General features: G+C 37.2%; 1 protein-coding gene across 6 annotated transcripts in view; it reads left to right on the top strand.

Moving 5' to 3' along the window:
• The window catches only part of syt1a (synaptotagmin Ia), a 235989-nt gene that overhangs the window by 107100 nt on the left and 101666 nt on the right, over positions 1-27223 (top strand). For 3 of the 6 annotated variants that reach the window (XM_066723614.1, XM_066723615.1, XM_066723619.1), the window contains exon 3: positions 5362-5433. The exons of 1 other annotated variant lie outside the window; for it this stretch is intronic. The gene's annotated coding sequence lies outside the window, so the exon portion shown is untranslated. Of the gene's footprint in view, positions 1-5361; positions 5434-21042; positions 21228-27223 lie in introns of those variants that run through there. 2 more of the 6 variants (XM_066723617.1, XM_066723618.1) reach the window with 1 other exon arrangement.

Below are 27223 nucleotides of genomic sequence, written 5' to 3' on the forward strand. Positions count from 1 at the left end.
CCTGCTTGTTCTGTGCCATTCATGACAGCAAGGCATTGAGCTTTGTTATCCTTTGGAAGTGTTTTGTTATTATATGCTTTCACACAGTATATGTCAATGAAATGTTATTCCTCCAGTTCAGTGTTTGTTTTTAATATTAACATTCAGCATGAAATTATGTAATATCCACTTAATTTATCTTAGTTGTGTGCTCTGCCCTACCTTTCAGTGTGGAGCTATGCAACATAATACATGTTTCTCCTGTTAAAGATACTACATTGTGCCTGTGATGTCATGTCACATTGCTGCATCAAAGCAACTCCATTGTAATAGGGGCTTACTGCACTCTCCACAACCCTGGGGCAAGAACTTGTCAGAATCTGCTTGAATTCCTACAAACACACTTCAGGACATAGCTACAACAAGGTGTTTGATAGTGCCACTTTGAATTGCGTTCTGCTGCACTCATTTTATCCATAAGTTTCCCTTTTAAGACCATATGTGTTTGCTAACATTTTATACTTCACATTGTCCAGAGATTGGAGAGCCCAGCAGAGGAAGGTAACATTACAATCAGTCCCCTGGTGGTGTGATGTATGACTCAGAACTTTATGTTGTTGGGCCGAAACTGTTTAAAGTGTGAATTAGAGAAAATGAAGGTTTTGAAATTTTGTTTTCCTCACACAAAAACAGTTTGCAGCTCCTGCTGATAGCCCACAACCCTAATCCAGATTTCACAGTTGAGGCTGTGAAATCAGGAGGAACGTCCTGCCGTTCCCATCCCCACAAAGACAGCACTTGAGTTCTAAAAACCTTCGAAGGCAAAGAAAAGACACTTGATTTGTACTGTATGAGAAATGTAGTGGCCTTTTGTATAACCCTTTGTGATTATTTCCTTATTCTGCTCTTACATGCTGTGTCCCTTAGTAACACACAATATTTCTGCAACATTTAACAACATTGCTGCAACGCTAAAGTGTATACTGGATACTTACTAGCATCTTAATGAATCTTCCCAAAGCATCCTGTGTAGCTCTTTCTGTGCTGTTTTGCCCATGATGACCTAGTTTTGTGCTTATTCCTCAGACAATACAAATATTTTGTCTGTGCATTACATCTGTAAGTCCTATCCTATCAGTCACATACATATTCACTGAAGAGGGCAAAAAATATGCTTTTGCATTCTCTTGGAGAGAGTCATTTCCAGATATTAATTTGAATGGATTGTCACAGACATTTTTTCTATCACCATGATGTGTTGGATTTAGTGTCTTTAGCTTTTTAGGGCTGTCTGCTCTATGGATCTAGAGCATTACATTTGTCTTGAAAGCATTACTTAAGAGATCCCCTCAGAAGTGAGAGACAATATCTGAGCTCATGCCTTATTTCTGAGTTTTGTACCTTTATACATAATAATTAAATAAGCATCAGCATTCAACATTGTTGCAATACAAAGGACTTGATAATATGATAATGATATGGGGCACAGCTATTGAGTTTAGAGTCTTTGGAGCAATTAGACCAAATATAAAGTTATTCTATTTTTCACAGGAGAAAAATGTATGTTAATCCTCTTGGCAGCATTCAGCCTTTTCTTAATGGATCTGAGAATATCTTTACACCACAGCATCACTGAGATCTTTCCAATGGATTGCCACCTTTGTAAGATATCCAAGTCTGTAAGATAGTCACTAGACCACATGGTATACATGTAGCACAGGGCAGGTAGAACAAGGGAACCACCTTAAATACACCCTTTGATCTCTGTTTGGCCCTCAAAGATGACTAAGCAGGCACTTTAAATTGTTTACGAATTGAGGTCCCATACTATTTTAGACTTCAAGGCTGAAATTGGAACATGGTGTCATCACTCAGATTCCTTCTCCCCAGCTGTGACTTTATCTGACCTTTAGAAAAAAAGGTGACTATGACCTTTCTCCAAATCCCCAAGTAACAACTTTTTCAGCAGTTTCTTTCTCTACCATGAGAACACCTTCACAGATCTATTGATCTAATTCAAAACCCTTTCCGTGAACAAGTTCCTTGTCTCTTGAATCTGACCAACTCCCACATTTTGCTCTCTGACACCTGTAATAAAAACAGTTTGAGCAGTAACTTAGGTTAAACCCTTTTTAACCTTAAATACCTTCAATAGGTCAGCAGGTTTTTCATTCTGAACTATTTAAATTAAGCTTTTTAAGTCTATGTTACTTTGACACATTAATTCAGGCATGAATCACAGGTTGGTTGTACAATTTTCAGCTTTCGTTTAGCTTTCTCTGGATTTCAATTAGATTTTTTAAGTTATGTGGCCTAACATTTTGTTAATCCTTGTCACGTCATGCAAAAGCTTTCAGAGCTTGTTCAATCACCTTGTTTACACTTAAGACATTGTTTTAAAATCCCTGGAATCACGAAGGAAACATTTTGATGTTGTGTGTAGATGGTAGCACTCAGCTCCTATAGAAATAACTGAAACTTGTATGTCTGGTTTAATGAATGTTAAGTAAATAAATGTGCCCTTGAATGTCAAGGCAAGTCATAAAGGTCAAGCCGTTCTCGCTCACCTCTCCTCTCATACAGTATAGATTGCTTGGGTGATATCTGTGTAGCTGGGCCTTCTTAAAAGTAAAGTTATATTTCCAGTTCATTTTACATTCATTATGTATTTGAAAAAAATGGTAAAACATGCAGTTATTATAGAACAATGTGAAAAGTTACTGGGCAAAATGTAGTTTTAAATTTGTAATTGCAGGATAATTTCTAGCAAATGTCTATAAAACATGTTATAAGTTATAACAGTATATTCAGCTTTGCAGATGATTCAGTCTTTTATAAAATATCATCTGAAGCTTCAACGTGCACAATGAGCCACATAGCCTACATTTTGGAGATTTTGTTTTTATAATTAGAAAATATATATTATTTGGCTGATATTGATGTCTGGCAATAGGAGATGATGGGAAAAAGCCCTTATTTTCAATGATTGCTTAGCACCCTTCTATTGGTTTCAGGCTTTGGCCATCCATCTGTGCTTTCCAGCATGCCATTATTCATTATGGTACAAAGACCTAATGGGCTTTTGATATACTAATGTATAAATTGTTCATCCACGTCCCTGTCCTTGCGCTCCTGCCAGTGTTGACTAATAGCTTTTAATCTGGGCATCAAAGACCTAGTAAACACCTTCCGCATACTAACAGATAATGGATAGGAATCGCCTGTTTTTTTTTTGTTTTTTGTTTTTTGTATTAATAGATGGCACTGGTACACTCTTGTTTTATCAATAACTGTGTATAAGTTTAAGGACATTGATGAATCATGTATTCTTCCTTCTTTTTTTAATTCTTGTTTTTAAAATAGAAATGGACAAGCCAGGTGTTCTTTTTATTATTTCTTCTCATCGGAGTCATCCACAAAAAAAGAAAAAGAAAAGAAAGTTCAAAAAATGAGCACAGAGTGCCTTTGTTTCTTTTTTCTGGGTGGTTGGTGACCCTGTTGATGACCTTTAAGTACAATAAAAGATGATATTTCAGTTGAAGGAAGCAGCATGACTCAAAGGGAAGATAAAATGGTTGGCAAGTGCAACAAACTGGATTCACATAATTTTGAGTAGTACCAATAAGCACAATTCCATTTACCTTTCCATTTCTGTCTTCTCTTATCCTTTTTTTAGTCCTTTTGAGTAAGGGGAGGTCAGGGTTGAGAGGGCATTTATCCCCTGCGCACACTGACAGGGAAGCACAGAGCAGGCTGCCTGGCCGAAAGCACATTGACAGAGAGCAGCTGTGGCTAAAATTCACAGCTGCTGTAACCCGGCCCCTCCAAGCTGGTGCACTGCATCAGGCATTGATGTTTCAAGAGCCCAGTAATGAGGATGGGTAATAAATGGAGAAAACAGACCATAAATAATGGATTTGGGAAGATTAAAATAAAAAGTGGGTTCTGGATGAGCACCATATAACAGTGTGGATTTAATTTCGCTGTCTGCTGTTTTATGTCAGAGTGTTGGAATCCAGCCGTTTTAATTGATGAACTCGGGAGTGATAGTAAATTTACTCCTTTTTATGTCTGTTGGCTTTGTTGGGTTTTTAACCAATTAAACAGCAGTGGTTCCTACTAAAGTATAAATCGTATGATGGAAGCCCTCTCAGCCCTTTGCTGAATTGAACATCATGAGTGAAACAGAAGAATTTGGACATCATTCCTATACCCAGGAAGAATATGTTTAATTGGACAGATGGGGCTCCTGTCATTTTCAGTAACCAACTACAATGTAATGACACATTACATATATAGCTGGAGTGGATTCTCATCTTTTTATCAAGGCAGTTTCTGGGAAGTTCCCTGAAGGTGACCAATTTACATCAGCTGACAAAACTTGAGTTGATGCTTGATTTGTTAAAAAAAAAAAAAAAAATGTATCTACATTAAGTAAACACACGTATTGCATGACAGTATTATCTGATTTACTTAAAAATATGTATTAGAACTGTAGAATGTTGATTCAAAACTTCGTATTAACTTGATTACCCTGAAATCAATATTCTTTAAATTTTTGCGTTTGTGTGGTTTCAGCTAACTTTGACTTCACAGTTACTAAATTAATTCAGTTTAACCTGTAAATATGTACCCTTGCCTTGGCCTAGTTGTTGAGGATGGTTTACTTATTTGCTTTTCACAATATTTTATTATCTACTTGTCAATAAGAATCTCAAGTGAGTAAATGATTAGCTTATATACTGAGATACAAATTGGTCATTAATTAGCACTAGCTGGACTACACTGTTCTCAACAATATGTGTTCAGAGACTAAAAACAAGTTTATCTTAAACAAAAATCTACTCCTAAGTACATGTAGAGCAAGTGACATTGCAATATATTCACAGAATATATAAACGAAACAAGGCAGACAAGCATCATGTAGTCAAAGAAAGTGTCTAGTATGTAAATGTAACCAAACAGGATTTAGGGGTAGGTCAGTCTACAGAATAGTGGGGTCAGAAACTGAAATAATTAAGATGGAATAGATATTCTCCAGTGGGAAGAGAGATGCATATCTTCATAATGTTAATCTGAAAACAATGGATTGGATCTCACATTATTAAGAATTCCTTTTTTTTTTTAAGCACATGGGATAAAATATAATAGATATATATAACAGAAATCCATCTAACATTTTCAAGCCTAATGACATGCAGGTATCCAGCAATACATGTTCAATATACTTTGGTATTCAACATGCTTCCTTATTACATTTTAAAGGTTACAGACGTTTCTCTACGGCTTTTTATCATAGTTGTTGTTATTTAGTTTTGCTTCCTGTAGTGTCTGTGAATGTCCTCCATATTATAAATACTCTGACATCCCTTTTTATTTCAGGACAGAGAGTAAAACCTCTTTGGTATCCGGTGTGAAAATTGTGGCCTGAATTCTCGCACCATTGAATAAAAGGTTAGTCAATGTTCCCTTTCCCCAAAGACAAACATATGACTAAATAGTTTCTTTATAAATGTCACAGGTTTGGAAGGGTTTGAATGTGTGTGTCCCATTGCTGCAGAAGAACCTTAGTATTCTCATATTCAATTGGTAAATAACCCTGGTCTTTGGAGCCTGCTTTCACAAATGCCAGCTTTTCTGCTTTACTTCCTGCAGGAAAACAGAACCTTTAGAACAGCATCTGTTTTGCATGTGTAGCATATGATAAGGCATTTACATTCATTATAGTATATATAATTATTCACCGGACTACTTTAATGTAATGGTAATTCCTGATAATGGATGTAACACTTTCAATAGTAAACTAACTAAATAAATTATACGAGAAAGGCATGCAGTTGATGCCGTGCTGCCCTCAAATACAGGAGTTTCTTGCATCCCTTTCCTGGCTGAAGTTAATCTGTGACAATGCAAAGACACCAGATAAATACAGGAGTGTCTCATTTCTGACATCTGACATTCCTCCCACACCCACAGTTAGTACACATGGTGTCAACCAGGCCCAGCTCCATCTATTCTGCACAGCTGTCTTCATCTTTGCTACATTGCAGAGCCTCAGTTGTTGTTTTTTTCTTTTATCTTGTCCGTGAATTTTCACTTTGAGGTCTCTCTAGGTCTGCCACATCTCCTTGTACTCACAGCAGAATTTGTAACAGTTAGATAATTTGTGTTTTTTCATCCATATGCCACAAGCTTTAAAAAAACAAAAAAAAACATGGTTCTTTAAAAATATTTATAAGGTGTTGAACAAATAACTTATTTGTTACATGACAGACACAATCTGGTCAAGTAAAGATCCTTTGCATTGCCCGAGCTTACCTTGCCTTTTTTCCCAGTTCCTGTCAGATATTTTAGTTGCCGAACAAAAGTGGATTTCTGTGGTCTCATAGAGTTTGTTTATTTAATGCCTGATACATAAAACATAGTGCTATAGTTAAAATAGACTGTAAAAAAGATAGATTAAACATTAAGAGCTGGTATCACAGACCCGAAATAGCACTAGTCATGGATGACCCTGTGTTATTTTGGGTAGAGTAGTCCTAGACTAGTGCTAATTAAGGTCTGTGAAACCAGCCATAAATGGGTTTATTAAAATGCTAATGCTTTCAGAGAATCTTTCCAAGACATTTAGAAAACAGTTTGAAGTGAACATATATTCATGGGTTTGAGCTACTTTGCAGAGCAATTAATTTTTCTTTGCAAAATAGATACTTTTTTTACAGCTTAATTGTGTCGGTTTATCTTTGTGTTAGACGGAGTGCTTGTGCTTTAGAATTTCTCATATATTTATCTATTTTTCTTCAACTACTTTTATAAAGCACATTTTGTCCTACTTTTCTCTCACCACAAGATGTCTCGGATCTCTGCCATACAACACTTTGTTGAAATGACAAGACGTGTACATCTTGGAACAATAGTGAAATAATATGTAATATATATCATTAAGAACAATAATTATGTATGATATCCTCCAACTTTATTGAGAATGTGTACAAAATGATCATGGTTGGTTCAGTTGATTTGATTCTTCATTATCTGAAGGGTAACTCAGAACACCTCTGAAATCATTGAGGGCATGAGAACAGAATAGTGGATGATTTTTCAACACATGCCCATTCGCTTTTTGAGATATCTCAAACAAATGAGGCACTTTGTGATTGAAAAAACTGTAATAATTATATTGTAAAGTAATAGCTTGTGCTGGTGATCAATACCTGCAGATGTGATGGTGATATATTGTGTTTGATGTGGAGACAGACAATCTAAAATAATCAATGACAATAAAGTGCAAGGCCTTATGAAGACTTTCAAAGGAAAATACAAGGGTCGATTTTCAGCTTAAAAGATTGGCATCTGGTCCTGTGTATATAGCAAACTTATTTTCACTGACAATTTAAATTACTCCCAAAAAAGAAAAAAAAAATGTTCAAAAGAAGGTTCTTTACACACGAAAGAAGACTGACAAAAAAGTTTTAAAAGCAACCTTAATCTAACTTTTGAAATGTTCGATGCCAGATGTTTGATATCAGATAATGCCAACGTGTGATGTTTGTTGTTGGCAGTGAATCGTCTCATGGAATTGTTTGCATCCTAAATACAGGATTTGAAACTCTTTTAATCTGTGTAAAGTCTTATTAGAACCATGGGAGTAGTTTATGACTGCATATCTCCCCTGGCTACGCTTAATCTTTCTAGGGCTTCAAAATGTTGAGAAAAGCCTCCAACGCTGGTCGCTTTCCTCAAATAGAAATACTAGGGGAATCACAATACAGCAAATTAAAGTCTATAAAGCTTACAGTACCTTAAATACTTTCCCATATGTTCTAATAAAAGTGAAAATTAAACTGTACACATGCTTATGATTTCTCACGCAGAGCATGGCTTTTATATTTATATATACTCCTATTAACGCATCTTACATTTTTACATCTTCCATCATTGTACTTTTGGAAAATAAGTGCTTGCTGTCCCTGGCACTAATCTGCATTTGTTGAACAATTATTTTGAAGTTATGTGGACAGGTTTCAGCAGGATGGACCAGATGGCTCCCTTATTTGCTTCCTAATTTGATTCTTATCAAACTTAATTTAATTGATATAAAATAGATCTGGGAAACATCTTCTCGAGAAAGCACAAGGAATGGCTTCTATATAGGGCTCGTAGATTTGATTACTGAGACTTGTAAAGGATGAGTTCTGTTCTTGTACTGTTCTTAAATTAGCGTGCAAAATCTCTTCAAGTGGAGTAAACCACCTCAAACATGTTGTCTTCATAATTTCTGACAGTATTAATATTGAATACATTGATTAAAGGAATGACTTGAGCAGACTTCACTAGACTACTACTGTGAAGGACACTGCTTTACATCGCTCACCAGTGGAGGAGTTTCTTGTGCTTAAACCAAGACATCTGTGCATTCTTGCAGGTCTTGGCCCTTCTATGGGTTAAAAACTATAGTTAATGAAATATTGATTTTTGCTTTTCTGGGAAGGAAAGATACAAAAATAAAACTAAGCTAAGCAATCTGAAGACTATCAAGAGAAGCAGAGAGATCATATTTCCTATCAGATAGATTGTAGCCACCCGTCAGCTGAAACATTAGGTTGACAGCTATAGGGGGGATCAAATCCCACTGTTCACCGGTAGTGTTTGATGAAGCTGGCATGACTGCACAGGTCCTTATCTGGGTTATCTTTTGATTTAAGAAAACTACCCAAGAGGAGAGGGGACATTGCTTGTTACCATGGGAAACTCATGAACATATTGTCTAACAAAGCTGGCTATATAAGGCAGACCCCCCAACTGCCTACTTTAACTAGTACAGCACCTCAGCCTCTTTATGCCATTCACTGGGGAACTCAAATAGTATTTTATCCATCTTAATATTATTATCAATATCAATTCAGTACATTGATTCCATTGCATTGTATGATTGCTAGCAAATTGCTGTACTAATTATTATTAATTTAGTTCCTCAACGACACAAGGCTCTTTTGTGTATCTTGTTAGCTGCGGTTTTGTTTACTAATAAACATATTCCATTTCTGTTTATACATATATCTGTTTAAGCTATGAAATCGCTGAAGAGTCTCCTTTCCTGACTTTAAGTCCAGCTCTAGTTTGCTACTGCAGCTACAGCTTTGGGATCTTGCTTCCCCACTTTTCTCTGAGTTCTAGGACAATTGGGCAGCTTATTACTTGCTGTCCTCTTTGCCACCTCTTGGTAATGCGTCTCGGCCGTTGGAGTCCCAAAGACCATCCTGATGCCGGTGCTGATTTTCACATGCCTGCAGCACACTGCTGAGCTTGTCAACACTGCAGTTCTGCCCTTGTCTTTTTATACTAAAATAGAATATTAGTATTCTTATACCAATAATACTGTTTATATATATATACAGTACTGTGCAAAAGTTTTAGGCAGGTGTGAACAAATGCTGTAAAGTAAGAATGCTTTCAAAAATAGACATGTTAATAGATTATATTTATCAGTTAACAAAATGCAAAGTGAGAGAACAGAAGAAAAATCTAAATCAAATTCATATTTGGTGTGACCACCCTTTGCCTTCAAAACAGCATCAATTCTTCTAGGTACACTTTGCACGAAGTCAGGGATTTTGTAGGCATATAGTCAGGTGTATGATTAAACAATTATACCAAACAGGTGCTAATGATCATCAATTCAATATGTAGGTTGAATCACAATCATTAACTGAAACAGAAACAGCTGTGTAGGAGGAATAAAACTGGGTGAGGAACAGCCAAACTCAGCTAACAAGGAGAGGCTGCTGAAGACAGTTTACTGTCAAAAGTCATACACCATGGCAAGACTGAGCACAGCAACAAGACACAAGGTAGTTATACTGCATCAGCACGGTCTCTCCCAGGCAGACATTTCAAGGCAGACAGGGGTTTCCAGATGTGCTGTCCAAGCTCTTTTGAAGAAGCACAAAGAAACGGGCAACGTTGAGGACCGTAGACGGAGTGGTCGGCCAAGGAAACTTACTGCAGCAGATGAAAGACACATCATGCTTACTTCCCTTCACAATCGGAAGATGTACAGCAGTGCCATCAGCTCAGAATTGGCAGAAAACAGTGGGACCCTGGTACACCCATCTACTGTCTGGAGAAGTCTGGTCAGAAGTGGCCTACATGGAAGACTTGCGGCCAAAAAGCCATACCTCCGACATGGAAACGAGGCCAAGCGACTCAACTATGCACGAAAACACACAAACTGGGGTTCACAAAAATGGCAGCAGGTGCTCTGGACTGATGAGTCAAAACTTGAAATATGTGACTGTAGCAGAAGGCAGTTTGTTCACTGAAGGGCTGGGGAGCCGTACACGAATGAGTGTCTGCAGGCAACAGTGAAGCATGGTGGAGGTTCCTTGCAAGTTTGGGGCTGCATTTCTGCAAATGGAGTTGGGGATTTGGTCAGAATTAATGGTCTCCTCAATGCTGAGAAGTACAGGCAGATACTTATCCATCATGCAATACCATCAGGGAGGCATCTGATTGGCCCCAAATTTATTCTGCAGCATGACAACGACCCCAAACATACAGTGACAGTCATTAAGAACTATCTTCAGTGTAAAGAAGAACAAGGAGTCCTGGAAGTGATGATATGGCCCCCACAGAGCCCTGATCTCAGCATCATTGAGTCTGTCTGGGATTACATGAAGAGAGAGAAGCAACTGAGGCTGCCTCAATCCACAGAAGAACTGGGTTTAATTCTCCAAAATGTTTGGCCAACCTACCTGCCGAGTTCCTTCAAAAACTGTGTGCAAGTGTACCTAGAAAACTGATGCTGTTTTGAAGGCAAAGGGTGGTCACACCAAATATGGATTTGATGTAGATTTTTCTTCTGTTCCCTCACTTTGCATTTAGTTAATTGATAAATATAATCTATTAACATGTCTGTTTTTGAAAGCATTCTTGCTTTGCAGCATTTTTTCACACCGGCCTTAAACCTTTGCACAGTACTGTATATATGGAATAACAAGAAGAGATAGAAAAAGAAATGACTGGATCCAAGAATAAACCAAAATATGTGGCATAATTGAAAGAGTTAAAATGGCAATGTGCCGAACACATTGCAAAAACAGATCAAAGATGGATGAGGGAAGTTATTGAATTGATACCAAGTAATTATACAAGACCTATAAGACGAGCACATAGAAGATGGGAAGATTAATTCATACACTTTGCCTTGGGTAAAACCCCTTTGGGTAGTATTCTCCATTTGGTTATATTAGAATAATACCCAAAGACTGTGAGGTGTGTGTGAGCCTTTTGGCCTCCAGCAAACAGAGACAGTTTCATGTTGCATTGTGCTAGTTAAACCAGGCAGTGGGGGGGTCTGCCTGAGTAACAACATACAGCGACCTATAGGCAGCTTAATTAGACAATGCGTTCATGGGTTCTCTATGGTAACGAGCGATGTCACCTCCACCTTTCAGTAGTTATGTTTCTCAGGTAATTTTGGATGCATTCACAACCTATCGTTTTACACTCTTACAAATAAAGCTGATGATTGCTTAATGTGAAATTTAAAACCATTTTAATTTAGATCTGTGCCGTTTTGTTAGGCTGTCCTTTTATCGGTGCAGACCAATTCCAACAAGTGGTTTGAGATCCAGTGAGTTTGAGTGAGTGAGTAACGTTATCCTAATGAAGTATGAAGGGGTGCAGTACTTAAATAAATATGACATTACTAATTGCAGCTTTAAGAAAGGTACTGGTGTATTTGTTTTATGAGACATATGCTGCTCATTTATGTATTTTTTTTATTTTGCTGTACAAGGTGATGTGACTGTTTTGAAGAGTATTTGCACTGATTGATCCTGGTTTAAATTACATTTGTTTGTTTACAGAGCTCAACTCCCTCAGGAGACATAAGAAGGCATCCAAGCCCGACTAGAGAGTTGTGACTTGAGGCGATTAGCAATTTTTCATAGTTATTATAGATGACATATCCAAAGTGGCAGAAGGCTGGCTGGAGAAAGGTATATACATTAAATAGATGAAAGAGTTTCTTTCTTTGATTTTCTCATATAGACATGAGATTTGGTATTTGTGAAGGACTAAAACAAGTTTATTTGACAAAGAAGAAAAGGTTAAACTGAGGAATAAGGCCTGGGCAAGTGCAGCATCCAGATTAAGAGAGGGAATACAAAGAAGGAAAAAAATATATAGATCTATATATACACACACATCTACAGTATATATAATGTTAACCAATCTTAGAGTTTATTTCCCTCCAGCTGTTTTGTCATTACAGTATACTAAACTGAAATTCTGCCTGGCAGGAGACTATAAACAAGATAATTCAAAACACATGATCAAAATGAGCCATTGCATTACCATCCCACGACACTGTCCCCTCTAAATAAATTATCATGGGAATGGCAGGCTTCCATACACAAACACAATGATGATAGAGATTGTCAAGGACATCTTGAAGGTGATCTATGAGTGGGGTGAATTGTGTTACCACGTATTGCCTGTGTCTGGGCTTCACACAGCTTTGTTTATATAGACAGACACTAACCTGTTTGAAATAACAACAAATGACACAAACAGTCAGGCAAATATTTATATGTCATTTATCTTTCTGTATTTGGAAGTCAAACTATATTTTGTATTTATATTTTTCTGTTCATATGTAATTAAGCAAAATTGACCATGTTTGACTAGATTAATTTGTTTTACTTAGGGGTTTTGCTTTTATTTTATTAATATTGGTTTTAGTCCAGTTAAATGTAATCTACCCAAGGGACCTGCAGTCTGTGTAGCATTCTGACATATAGGAATATGAACTGACCTTTAAAGTGTCAATCAAATAAATTGTGTTATTTTAAATGTCTGTGAAACATCAATCATTGATGTGATATGCATTATGTAATGAAGGACAGAAATAACATAATATTTGTTTATATTCAATTTGAAGGCAAATACCTGAGAAACCATACAATTGTAGGAAGCATGAACTTTCACTGAAAATATGATACTAATCAAACAGACTTGTGACAGTCAGGACTTTGTACAGTACAGTACATAACGATCCCCACGCTGGAGTTGTAGCTGATTAGCACCATATGGTGTTGTTCACTACAGATGAGTTTGTGGTGCAGCACAGGGAGGAAATGTCTGCCCTCTCTTTATATATAGATTGATTTTTGAACTGCCAGCAAACAGAATTCAAAGTTCAGGTTAAACATGTTTGTTTACTGTGCTTTTGAAAAATAGTTTTAAGTACTTGGAAAAGGCATGCTTCATGTTTTATTTCGTGTCAACTATTTAAATGACTCCCACCAAAAGAAAATAACTAATTAAAAGACATGGTTCAGTGGAGACAGGAATTTCATTGTATTACCATTAATTATTTCTGTGTGACAAGTAATTAAGGATGTGATTAGTATGACAATACTTATATCATCTCAGGCAGGGTAAGGTAATCTAATACCGTTTGACACTGCCTTATAATCCACTGTATAGATTTCCCCTCAAATCCCCATGATATTAATTCTCTTGTTTTATTTAATTGTATCCTTCATTGGAATATTATATGTTTACAGCATGTGATCTTTGTATACATTTCATCAACACTGAATCCAATTGCATGCATGCTTGTGTTTGAGGATTTTAGCTGCCTTTTCCTGCAGCAAAAGTTATAAACGCCTGTTGAAGAGTGTTGATTGATGGGGTTTCATTCACAGTCATGTATTGTATACGGTGGAAGATGAGACTACTCAGCAGAATCAATTTTAGTGATTTAACAGAAGCTGCTTAAGACACAACAGTATTTCAGCTGATTGCCAATCATGGGGGTGTTGTTTAATCTGTGGGGGATTACAGTAGTGAGCTGCCAGTATTGACAATGGCAGGTCTGTTGCATCGTTGTCAATCTCAAGTAGTAATGGTTGATAAATTCAACTTTGGAGTCTTAGGTTTCATGCTTGTTTATTTGGGATGTGAATTCAGTTTAGGTACATCAACCTACATCTGAGTAAGTATCAGCCCATGTAACCAGTAACTTAAAATGTTATGTTGGAGAACAGAAGCCTCGCTCTATTGGGCTGAACTGGTGCAGTTTGATGAAAATGTTGTGATCCACTGTGCTTTTCTATAGCAACTGTTCTAACATTATTGAAGCTCATTAGATCGAGTTCTAATGAGTTTTACCTCACCACATGTGTTCTTCTTATTTTAGTATGAACTGAGTGTGTCATTTTTGAACGTACAGGTAACTGAAATGGTTTCTCACCAGGGACTGCAGTCTTGCCAGTCAGCGTCACGTGTGCATTTGTGTGAGAAGCATTTCGGCCTCCTCCTCTGTTCTTACAGCGCTGCTCTCTCCCACACAGCTGAAAGGTGGCCGTGTCTGCCCACTCCTTGGTCACCTACGAGATCTGAATTGAATGTGGTGAAGCTAGGCATCTCTGCCTCTACTTTTTCTGTTTCTCTCTTCAATTCAGCCAATAACTTTAATTCATATTCATATTTTTCTTTTTGTTTTGGCACTTTGAAATAGAACGCATGAATTATTTCTTTCAAAGAAACTGAATTTCTGTTGCTCTTGTAACCCGTTGCACAGCAATTATAGTTAAATACCAAACCTTAACGTCAGCTTTGGTCCTTTTTTTAGAATAGTGGTGTTAATACAAATTGTAGCCCCTGAGAAGTATTTTAATTACAAGTCTTTGCAAAGCAACTATCTGAAATGGGATGATTCACCATTCTTTCCAACTTATGTTGCGTGGACTTCGTCTGAGTTCACTGATATTTTGGCTTCTACTGCCATATCCTGCACACCGTGTGACTGTGTGGTTGTCCTTGTTTGTTAGGGGTGAGGTCACTTTCTTTATGACCTGTACCTGAGGTAAATCAAGGTCTCTGAAGGTGAATGAACCCCCACGACACCCTGACCTCCGTGTAATAATTTCATAATTACATTAACTAGAGGTAAATCCACAGTCTTGTCCAGAGAGTAAACTGGCTGTGGGTACTTTGTCCCTGAGATTAAATTGAGCCTGGTGGGAATTATGAGCTTTCAGTCTGCCATTTTAGAGGCTTCAATAATATGATGCTTTCAAAAAGCAAAAGAAGAAATGGGGAGACAGTGATAAAGGTAGCTGTACAGGAAATAAAATATAGAGAAGGGTTTTATCATTGAAGACCACTATATAATTTACATTTTTTAATTCTTTAATCGCTGATTTTTTTCTATGAAATTTGAATAATTAGATCAGCAAAGACCTTCGTTATATGATTGAATAATTCTTTGGCATTATTCAAGCTCTGAAAATCAGTTTCTTTTCACTGAACAAGCAGGTACCTGCAAAGAACATGAAGGTGCATCTAAACCGCATCTTTAACCAAATACCTTATCAATCTTTTCCCATAGAGGATAAACCAGTGAAGCTCATTCGAACCCTCTTGTTAAAAAGCCACTTCCTTACCTTTGTATTGCTGGATGTAAGAGAACAAATACACAGATAAAGATGCCGCTGTGTATAAAAGAGACACCTGGGTTGTGTGAAAAAGCAATCAGCTTCTAAAATCAGTTTTCCATTTCTTGAAGATTAAGTTGTTCTTCAGTCATTGACTGAATGAAGCCAATTTGTTGTTAGAAAATTATGTGGGAGGGTAATTAAATGATCACAAGTAATTATGATATATATATATATATTTTTTTTTGCAACAAGTTCTTGAGTTTTGAGCCACTTTTGTAGTTTCAGAAGGACCAAAATGCACATGGTATGTATTCAGTTGAAACCCCTTTTTTATTTTGATTTATTTATGATCATAAATGTGCTAAAGGTGGACTCCGGTTAAAGGTAACATGGTCTCTGAGTTATGTTTGATTTGAGGCAATCCAAAATAGCTCTATAAATATCAGGGCTATGTCTGCTTTAACCCAGAGTTTAAGTGAGAGCCCTCAATCAATTAATTAATAATTTTATATCCAAATAGAAATGGGTACTGATCCACTCAAAAAAAGGATCCTGTCATACTTACTACTTGTAATTAGCACAGGGAAAAGCTATGTGAATACCAATTAATTGCAAGATATGCCTGGCAAAAGAAAAGAAAACAAGAGACATACATAAGTCCCATACATCTTGTGATGTTCTAACGGGGAACAATAATAGCAGAATGACCATAAATTTGACAGATGTAATGACAAGTTCTGTACAATAATGCTGGCCTGTCAGCAAATCTGCAGAATCTAAACTGCTGTCAGCAATTTTAAACAATTGTATTCTCTTCTATAGTTTATTCTTTTTTCTGTCTCTGTATTTTTATTTTTTTATTTTTTATGTGGTACCAAAGTATATTCTAAACCATTATAATACATCTTATGGTAGGTATGTTTTTAGCCCAGTTTGACTGTTGCAGGTATACAAACAATGTATTTCTCTTGGAACAATAATCTAACTTGAAGTATGCAAAGACTAAAGGTCTGCTATATCCTTAGTGTGGAAGAGTGTGAGGGACGAACATTTTAATTACAATATTGGACCCATTGTTAAATTCTCCCATTAAACACAGTAAAAAGCATCTGCATTACATTTCCCTGTATTAGTAGGTCCATTTGCACTGACAGTCTTAATTTTATATATCTCTCCTACTGTTTATAAAATGTTTGTGTAAATTGTTGAAATATTCAATATGCAGTTGAGGCATTAGCTCCCACAATATCGCTTGAGTTGCAGGACAGGGAGTAACACATTCAAATAACATTTATTTGATTAGTTAACCTGGAGAATGTCCTTCTGTGCATCAGTGGCTAGCTACCATGCACTTGGAGTTTGATGGTGTTGCCCAGATGTTGTCATTTAACTTTAAAGGAGTCAAGCAATCTGACACATCTGGGAATATCACTCGAAACACAGTAATCTATATATCTTTTGTCAAGCAGGTGATCCATTTTAATGTAATGCCTTCGATGTGCAACAATGGAACAGTAGATACTTTAATGTTGCCCTGCTGTTTCCCTTCATTCCTGAACACATCTACCTCCTTTTAGACTTCTGTAATGTAATGTATCCTTAATATCCCACCTGCATCTGCTTACTGATACCGTTCTGACTGGCGTCTTCGAAACTTGGCTGGCAGACATGAGCGGCACTGCATGACTTCCTGAAAAAGGCTGGCAGCAAATGGCTTGATTGTTATTTATTTTTTTCCAAGTGAACCAGCTGGCTGCCTCACCACACGAAACAGAAGTGCATTCCATAAAACTTTTTAAATTCAAATTATTTGGGAATTTATTTCCCTTTCAATTTTGGCAAGAATTCTACCACAGGCAGAGACTCTTCTGTGTAAATTCATCCAGAAAAACATTCGTATTATGACATCAGTCAGGCGTTGAGAGAATTACAAACTTCTGTCGGCTCCTTGTTAGTTTGTTAATTATTTAGTAGCTGATACATTTGCTGATTTGTATTCCTTGTTTACAGTTGGACTAAATAATTGTATTGTTATATTTCTGTTTTAGAGCAGAATGTATATAACTCAAGGCTAGACTGTAGTTGTAAAGGTAGGTGTTATTTCCAGATTATTTCCAGTGAAAATATGCATTTCAATTTTGGCAGCCACAAATTTGTGTCAATATGAATGTCTAAGAGCTGTATAATAGTAGATGATTAAAAATCCTCAGATGCTTTCCTAACATTATCGTTTACAGTCGGGATACATTTAAGCAAAGATTTTTTTGACTAGAAGATGACAGTTTTTATCTGCAATTCTGTATCAGTTTTGGAACATGTCTTAAAAGTGTCCTTGGAAACAAGTAGTTGGAGATCACACCCACAAATCAGAATCACTTGGCAATGGTAATTGGCATCAGTCTTTCAAGGAGCAGCTGAGTAGCAAAATGTATAAACAATTACCTACAGCATAAAGAAAACAATGAATCAAACATATCTGTGTGAATGTTTTATTTACCTCTTGGAAAGTAATACCTACTAGATTATTATTATTTTTTTGTCTTTTTGTCTTTGTCTTTTTTTTGTTTTTTTCACTATTTGATATTGAATAGAAGTCTTTCTGAGGATTTCAGAGGATTATATATATATATATATATATATATATATATATATATATATATATATATATATATATATATATATATATATATTATATGTGCAGTGTTGGGAGTTTCTGAAGTTTGCTCTGGAAAGTTCCAGGGAGTAGTGAACTCATTAAAATCTGAAATGAACTACTATATATGTGAGCTTAAGTGGTGTGCAATATTGAATGTAGTATTTTTCTTCTCCAATGCCGACATTCATTTTTGAAAGTGTTGTGTTTTTTCCCTTTACGAGTCCTTTATCGTCTCTCTGTGAGGTGTGCAGTTTTCTTGAGATGACACTTAGTCATGTTTGAAATTGCATTGCCAAGTGATAATGTGGTGCTTGCTGACTATTATGAAGACAAGTTACAGCTCTGAAGGTATGGGTGTATGATTTAAAACTGCAGGTGCATGTGCAGGGAAACAGTTGAATCCCTTCCAGTACGATGTAAGTCAGGCAAATGTCAGCTGGTGTCTTACGCTCGTTAGGTCAGCTTTTATTGCTTCAGAATGAAGATGTAAAATGGTCTAATTGCCTTTGCAATCGATATCTCTGCAGACAAAGCATCAGCAACACAATACAGCCAAACTATTTGTTAATACCATTAAAAGTACTCATAGATGGAAATGCCATTGTGATAAATTATAGTTTCCTTCAAGGTGATCAGAACTGCTTTGGACCTACCAGTCTTATATTTATTCAGTTATTTGCTTTTTGTTCCTCTATCATATTAAAAGCTCAAACATAGGAATTCTAACGTGTTTTTAATATCTTTCTTTTACAAACTGGAAAAATAAGATGGCACCTTTTGTATAAAAACAGTCAATGACATGGCAAGAACATCTACCAAGCTTTTTCCATCCTGAGACTTTCCCTTTTAGAGTAAATCACTCTCATGTCATGATGCTTTGGAATAGGTCCTAGTGTTTCTATTGTGCACTTCTCACACAATTCAGCTTGGAGGCTGAAACAGCAGTTATAAGCACAACAGATAATACAAGAGCTGACCAAACACAGTGGCCACAGTGTGCCAGCAGCTCAAAGCAAAAGGATGTGTAAATGTGCCTTACTCTTCTAGCTGTAGGGCTGTCATGTAAAGGCTGGAAGTAGCGATACGGGCACTATTGTGACGACTGAATGTGGAAGTGCTGACAGGGGTGGGCAGGATGAGCAGTCATACATGTGTTTACCAAATTATGTTTTAATGTAAATGACCCATTAACAGACACTAGTAGTAGAAAACCATGCATCTTCCCCAACTCTCTAGATCTTCTAGCAGAAACAGCCATAGGAAAACAATCATACAGCGTGCTCAAATGGGGTTTAATAATAAAGATGTCAGGAGAAAATGTGTGGAGTGCTCTGATGTGTGCACTAGAAACACCGATTGAACAGATTCAGAGGCACACAGGCCTTTCTTGAATATGGACAATAATAAATATTACATTTTTAATGAGGCAAATGGCCTGTGTCATTGGATAAAGCTTCTCATTCAGTGTGTACTGTGCATGTGCCATACATCTACACTCACCTAAAGGATTATTAGGAACACCATACTAATACTGTGTTTGACCCCCTTTCACCTTCAGAACTGCCTTAATTCTACATGGCATTGATTCAACAAGGTGCTGAAAGCATTCTTTAGAAATGTTGGCCCATATTGATAGGATAGCATCTGGCAGTTGATGGAGATTTGTGGGATGCACATCCAGGGCACGAAGCTCCCGTTCCACCACATCCCAAAGATGCTCTATTGGGTTGAGATCTGGTGACTGTGGGGGCCAGTTTAGTACAGTGAACTCATTGTCATGTTCAAGAAACCAATTTGAAATGATTCGATCTTTGTGACATGGTGCATTATCCTGCTGGAAGTAGCCATCAGAGGATGGGTACATGGTGGTCATAAAGGGATGGACATGGTCAGAAACAATGCTCAGGTAGGCCGTGGCATTTAAACGATGCCCAATTGGCACTAAGGGGCCTAAAGTGTGCCAAGAAAACATCCCCCACACCATTACACCACCATCACCAGCCTGCACAGTGGTAACAAGGCATGATGGATCCATGTTCTCATTCTGTTTACGCCAAATTCTGACTCTACCATCTGAATGTCTCAACAGAAATCGAGACTCATCAGACAAGGCAACATTTTTCCAGTCTTCAACTGTCCAATTTTGGTGAGCTTGTGCAAATTGTAGCCTCTTTTTCCTATTTGTAGTGGAGATGAGTGGTACCCGGTGGGGTCTTCTGCTGTTGTAGCCCATCCGCCTCAAGGTTGTACGTGTTGTGGCTTCACAAATGCTTTGCTGCATACCTCGGTTGTAACGAGTGGTTATTTCAGTCAAAGTTGCTCTGCTATCAGCTTGAATCAGTCGGCCCATTCTCCTCTGATCTCTAGCATCAACAAGGCATTTTCGCCCACAGGACTGCCGCATACTGGATGTTTTTCCCTTTTCACACCATTCTTTGTAAACCCTAGAAATGGTTGTGCGTGAAAATCCCAGTAACTGAGCAGATTGTGAAATACTCAGACCGATCCGTCTGGCACCAACAACCATGCCACGCTCAAAATTGCTTAAATCACCTTTCTTTCCCATTCAGACATTCAGTTTGGAGTTCAGGAGATTGTCTTGACCAGGACCACACCCCTAAATGCATTGAAGCAACTGCCATGTGATTGATTGGTTAGATAACTGCATTAATGAGAAATTGATCAGGTGTTCCTAATAATCCTTTAGGTGAGTGTATACCCTGAGAGTAGTGAGCAAGCACCAAGAGGGACAGCATTAGCATACTGCTACTTGGGGATTGCCCTTGAATGTGCTTGAGTAGCTGTCTTGAGCGGGAGACGTGAGCAGCATCCCTGAAATAAAAAAATAAAAAAACAGAGTGTGTGTCAGAGTCAGAGAGAAAGAGAGAGAGAGAGAGAGAGAGAGAGAGAGAGAGAGAGAGTCAGAGAGAGAAACAGGAGTGGAAATGTTTCAGTTTCAAGGATTCAGTCCTATGTGCCGGAGCTAAATATTAGAGCTCTGAACCTCAGCAGGAAAAGGGGTTTTCTTCAGCACTTCACAAAACCACCAGGGTCAGACTTGAGCCCGTGGAGCTGAAGATCCTTGCAAAGCCACTCATCAGAGCTGTGAAACAGAAAGAGGTGTTTACACGCGCTGCCAGGTAAGGGGCTCCTCATTGTTAGTATACAGACACTTTTCACCTAGATTGACGAGTGATAAAAGGCAAAGCTCTTTCTTAGCAAATAGCTGTTATTTATTTTTCGCATCTACTTCTAGGAGGCTCTATGTTGCTGCTGTTAGTTTGTCTTGAGAAATATGTATTGGTGACAGAAGAGAATATGAGGATGGGGGTGGGGGGGTGCAGGAGCATGCTTGACATAGCAATTGAGGATGATTTAAAAAGTCAGCTTTTCTGGAAATGCAGTAGCAGTGATGACTGTGACTTTTTCTTAATGGCAGATGTCAAGGGAAATTGTGTCACTTATCCGTGTTGAAAGCTCATGCTGTTTGACAGTGGAACAGAGAGAAAAATATCTCGGGCTGCGAAAAGTTGAAGTCCTCAATCCAGTGCAATACAGACAAGCCAATCGAATGATTGTGAAACTGGCAGTGACATTAAACATTAGTAATACTGGGATTCAGCCACATTGGCATTTCATAAAATGTATTTTCTTCCAGTTATTGTATTGCAAAATATGACGTTTTGTGTATTCCTTTATCAGTTTAGGGGACGCATTGTTGATCAGGCGTAATGAATTTGTTTCTCTCGTAAAAGAAAATAAGTGTTTTCTCTGAATTACACATTCAGAAAAAGAAAAGACACCAATAATTACCAACCACTATTCCAGTCTGATTTGAGCTGGGAGATCTATTGTTGGTTGAAAAGGACGGACGGTGCTTTAAGGGAAGAGATGAACTCCAGCTGTGTTCAGGCTGAATTTTAAATTAAGCGTTGTGTTAGAGATTTGGATCTGGTACAAATGCCAGGTTTTAGAGGCTCAGTGGTTGAAAGATATATATATTTTTTTTCTGTTTTTAGTTTTTAGGGATGTGCACATTACGCACACTATAAGTGCATGTTACGAGAAATGTTTGATAGATTCCTCTTGATAACCTAATGTAATGTGTAAAAAGCACATCCGTTTATTAAATTATAATTACGTAAAAACAATGAGAAGCTATTATGTGTTGTTAGTGAAAGTTTTTTGTTTTTTTTCCATTCCTGTCTCTTTCACAGTCATGCATACCAGAAGTGGCAGACTTAGTTAGCCCACCCCCAATATTGTTTATATTTTTTCCAGCCTAGAAATACTCCATTAACTTTAGATAGAAGATTGGAAAAATGAAAGAAAATAGAGACCACTGGGTTGTAGTTAACATTCACAGATGTGCTTTCATTAGAAAATAATCGCTGGCGATTGGTAGTCGGCTGTTGAGCACTTGGAGAACACGAGAACATCCCACTTCCTTTATTACAGTGTCCTTGGAAGCAATCATCCTTGGAAATAAATGGAGGCCTGTTTTTTCATAAATATATTCAGTCACATTTTACTTTGAATCCATACGAATTGTTCCTGAAGGACATGGTTTCATGTTATATTCTGGGAGCTCTGACATCCTATTCATTGCTGGATGATGACATAAAATCTCTTTAAAATGTCTGTCATGTTCTATTATTTTAAATTTGAGTGCCAAGCTATTATCGATTGAGTTTGTGATTCTCTTATACAATGTTCACCTTAAGATATATGTAAAGATATTTCAAATGTCCTTGTTAGTTTGCTAACTTATATTTTACTGTGGAAAAATGCATTTAATAAACAATTTTAAAACCTTTGACAGTCTGAAAGTCTGTGATCTATTGTCCAAAACACTTTTTACCTTTGAGAAGGCTTGATACCTTACAGAATATAAATAGTTAATAACATCTGGTAAAATGCAGTAGTATAGTCACAGGTTGTAGCTTTTACTGCATTGATAGTCCTGGTACAAAAAATCACATTTGCAAGAAGAAGTAAAGACCTGAAAATGAATTTCTGGACTGGATTTCAAGATGCTGCAGATTATTCACCCTTTAAATAAGTATGCCTCCAACCTCAGATCACAGTTTCTTGTGGCAAGGGGCTCTTCCATATGTTAACAGCATTGGAAGGTTTCCTCCTCATTGTAATCTAAGTCCTAGTTCATTCTTGTTTCTTCCTTTTCCCTGGTAACTACATCGCTTCTCCTGGCAAGAGTCTCAAAGACTGCTTTGTGCATTCTAATCACATTCCAGCTCCTTCCATTAATCAAGTAGCAAGAGACAGACCCTTATGAGGCATTAGAGAGAGTTTGTGTCCTCAGCCCAGGCAAGTAGGGCAGGTGTGGCTCACAGCCTGCCATGCTGTCTATTTATCTCAATCTCATTTCACTCTCACTGGAAATGTCCATATTCTCTGCAGTAGAAAGTACATGCTATTAACAAGAGCAGGTCGTTTGAATGCACACCAATTTAATTTACGGAGGTGACTCAGAGCTATAATCTACGATAAGAGCGCTGACTTCCTTCTTAACTCTGGGAAGAAATGTCTCATTTCAGGACGAGTTTAAGAGGGAGAGTCAGAAGAATTAAGAGATATTAGCATAAATGAGATTGACCTATTGGATATATAATGTTCTTCACTAAGTACTGTTTATGTAGAAGATAATATTACTTGAGAATGGGGTTATTACATACATACTCTATATGTTTTATTTTGGCCTTGTTTCAATACATTGTTTTCTTCAGTCCTAAGCACAATAGACCGGGTCCAAAGCACCATGATTCAAATTATTGGGCAATTTGGAAATCCTGCTTAAATACAACTAAGAAAAGATGCCTCAGAAGAGAACATTGATCTATATGAAAATATATCGATCTGGAAAGAAAATATAATCAGGCATTCCTCCTCATAAAGAGAGATAATTAAATATATTAGGAGTAAATGGCTATATCTGCAAATATTTTATTTTGAATCTTCAACCGTTTTTAAACCCTTGTGTGTGACATAGCTCCACAAGATCCAAATATTGCTGCTTTTTATATGTAAAAATAAAACCAGGCAGTGGTGCAGAGAAACCAACACAAAATCACTACATAAACCCTCGTGCCTGCAGCTTTCAGCACCTCGGTTGGTGGACAGCACCAGTCTGACGAAAGCTTGTTCAGTCTCTTGTACGGTCTGCAATGAGATGAGTTACCCCTTTTATTAGAGAAAAAGACAAGACTTCATCTGTGCTCACTAGGCCCGAGCTAAACAAACAAACTCAGCATGACTAAATGTGTCAAGGCTGCTTAGCGCCCAGATAGGCAATACTGTAGTGGTATCTGCCTTAGAGGAAAGTAAGTAATAAGTAATTGCTTTGCTGAGGGTAAAACAAAACATGATGTATATGGAATGGGGCAGAATTGATGAACATTCACTACAGAAAAATTACAGGAGAAGCACCATAACTGTTCCTGGAAACTATCCCAGCTAAAAGATCTTCTTATAAAACACAATATTATCAAGTGATTAGTTATTATATTACATGCATTATTCCTTACATTTTAGGAACTGCATTGGTATCTGGTATGTTTTATGAAACAGGCAAATCATAACTCAATACTTGCTAAGATTGGAAGCCACTGTTAGCCACATGGATTGGTAACAGTAGTAATATTGCTGACCTGCTATTACCTGTGATTAAAAGACAAAATTGTGAATTTAACAGGTACTGAGATATTTGTGTTTAAATGTTTGTGATAATTATATCTGTCTCTTCAGGAGTGGAAGTCCATATTTTACCCACTCCCTGTCTTAATTCACACAACTGGAATCTTTCCAGTTTTTTAATTTCCAAAGAGTGCAAACAGTTGCATACTAGTCACTGCTGCTTCTGTAGGAGAAGACAGAGATTAAAAAAGCCAACGTAACTAGACAAAAATAGAAAGAAAATTATGGCTTGCGGTTTCTTGGCTGGTGGAAGGCAATGTAAAGTGTCTTTTGTAAAGAAACTCTTTTCAGCTTCCAAGAGTTAGTTAATTGCCAAAGTCTCTGGATCCAAAAGGCAGCCATTATTTATAAAAAAAAAAAAAATAATAAATATATATATGTGTGTGTGTGTGTGTATGTATATATGTGTATATATATGTATATATATATATTGTTACATACCTTTTATACTCTTTAGGGCATCTGTAGTTTGTTGGCCACTCATTGGGTAGCCATATGTGTCAAGGGGGAAAAGGTGTGAATATGTTTGTGCACACTGACCTAGTGTATCATATACCAATGAGAGTAATGTACGAAATGTAATAATTTGCCCACAGTGTTCTCTCAAATCTCACTGCTAGATGTTTCAATAAAAATGCCAACCCAAGGTAATATATTTTAGCACATCCCCTGAACTGAAACAACATGATCTAGCACAGGAGCATTGTCATCATGTGCAGATAAACATAATAAGTCGATATACTACTGGATATCAAAGGACTGTTCATAATTTGATTGTTGTCTCTCACCGAGCACAAACATTCACACATTAATTCCTCGTATGTATCCCTATCTTCTGTCTCTCTTCTCCCCACCTCCGCAGCCGCCAGTGAATAAAAAGGTGGAGTAATTTTTCACTCTCCCAATTATGCTGTGTTATGTCAGATGCACTGGGTCATACTAGAAACCCATCCTGCATGATGATGTCGACTAATAGCTTTCTGAACATACCCAAGATGTGTAAATGTGTAGGGCTTGGCAGTGGAGGGAGCAGTAAATTGTTTTAACAGGAAAGAGACCAAATTACTCAGGGTCTGGTCTAATTTTCCTATATCATGTAAATTAAATTATGGACAGGACCGTGAAAAAATGATGCACTGAATCTGGTTGTTAACATCACAGGAGCAGTTTGTCATTGGTGGGACTCTGAGGAGTTGCCTGAGAACATCTCCTTTGTGAAGTCCGGCTTTTCCTGAAATGCGCCAGTCAAAAGCATCCTTGTTTTGTTTTTTTCCAGCCAATTACAACCGAACTAAAGCAGCCCATATGACAGCCATCTGTGACAATCAAATTCTGCTGCTCTGCTGCAACAGAACAAGTATTGTTCTAAATAAATGGGCACGCAGATCTGAGGAGTAAGTTTGCTGTGTACATTAAGTAAATGGCATTTTACATCTCAGTAAACTGCAGCTGTCGCCTTTATGAAGCGCCACTGAAATCAAATGCTGCCTGCCCGGAGCAGAATGGGGGCTGTTCGTTTTGTTATTTTTATCCGACCTGACTGGGTTCTGCTTTCATTAGCATTGCCTCCCTGACTCATTAATTTAAGGAACCTTTCTGTTCTAACGGAACTGCCAATAGCAGAAATGACTATTAAACTAGCAGAATATCTTGGATATAAAGAACATATCCATCTTATAAGAAGCATTTGCTGTCCTTGTGGATGGTTTGTAGTCATGCCCAAGTACACATATCATCTGTCAGTGGAAATACAATGCACACTTCATGGTTTCATGGTGATAAAAAACCAACTGTAAGTGTTTACATTAGCATGTAAATCTAACCTCTTGATTTGCGATAGTGGAGTGGTGACTTAAAATGTGTACAATGCTCTCCTCTTTGTAGAAAGTACTCTGGTTTCAGTCTGTATTTATCCACTATCCAACATTAATTTTTTTAAGCCATTACCAATACCTAAAATGATAGTCTGCAATATGTTGTCGGTTGCTCTGATTTCAAATCAGACAGCTATAGGCAGGAAGGTTTAATTTTAAAGAAATAATCCCACTGCAAATATTTATTTATAAACAAAATACAATAGAGGAATTGTCAATTACCCCAAAAGCTAGTTAGGGATGTAAATATAAAGATGAATCTAATAATGAAAGTATTAAATATTGATGAAAAATGTGGACTTTATGGACTTGCATTCACCTCATCAGGAAACAATTATTAAAGTATCTGTGGAGTTAAACAACTGACAGTTCAGGATATAAAAATACAAGTGTCATCTTAAAACATGACCCCAAAAGATAAATCAGATTCATATAATCTTTTAATACAGAATAATTTTGATTCATTTTACAACAAAGTATTATAAGTGTCAAGTGCTTCCCTCCTTCACCTTCTCTTCTCTTAAAGCTTAATTAAACAGACATGTTAG

This window comes from Amia ocellicauda, chromosome 15 (genome assembly GCF_036373705.1).
Source record: "Amia ocellicauda isolate fAmiCal2 chromosome 15, fAmiCal2.hap1, whole genome shotgun sequence".
In the NCBI taxonomy this organism is placed as follows: domain Eukaryota; kingdom Metazoa; phylum Chordata; class Actinopteri; order Amiiformes; family Amiidae; genus Amia; species Amia ocellicauda.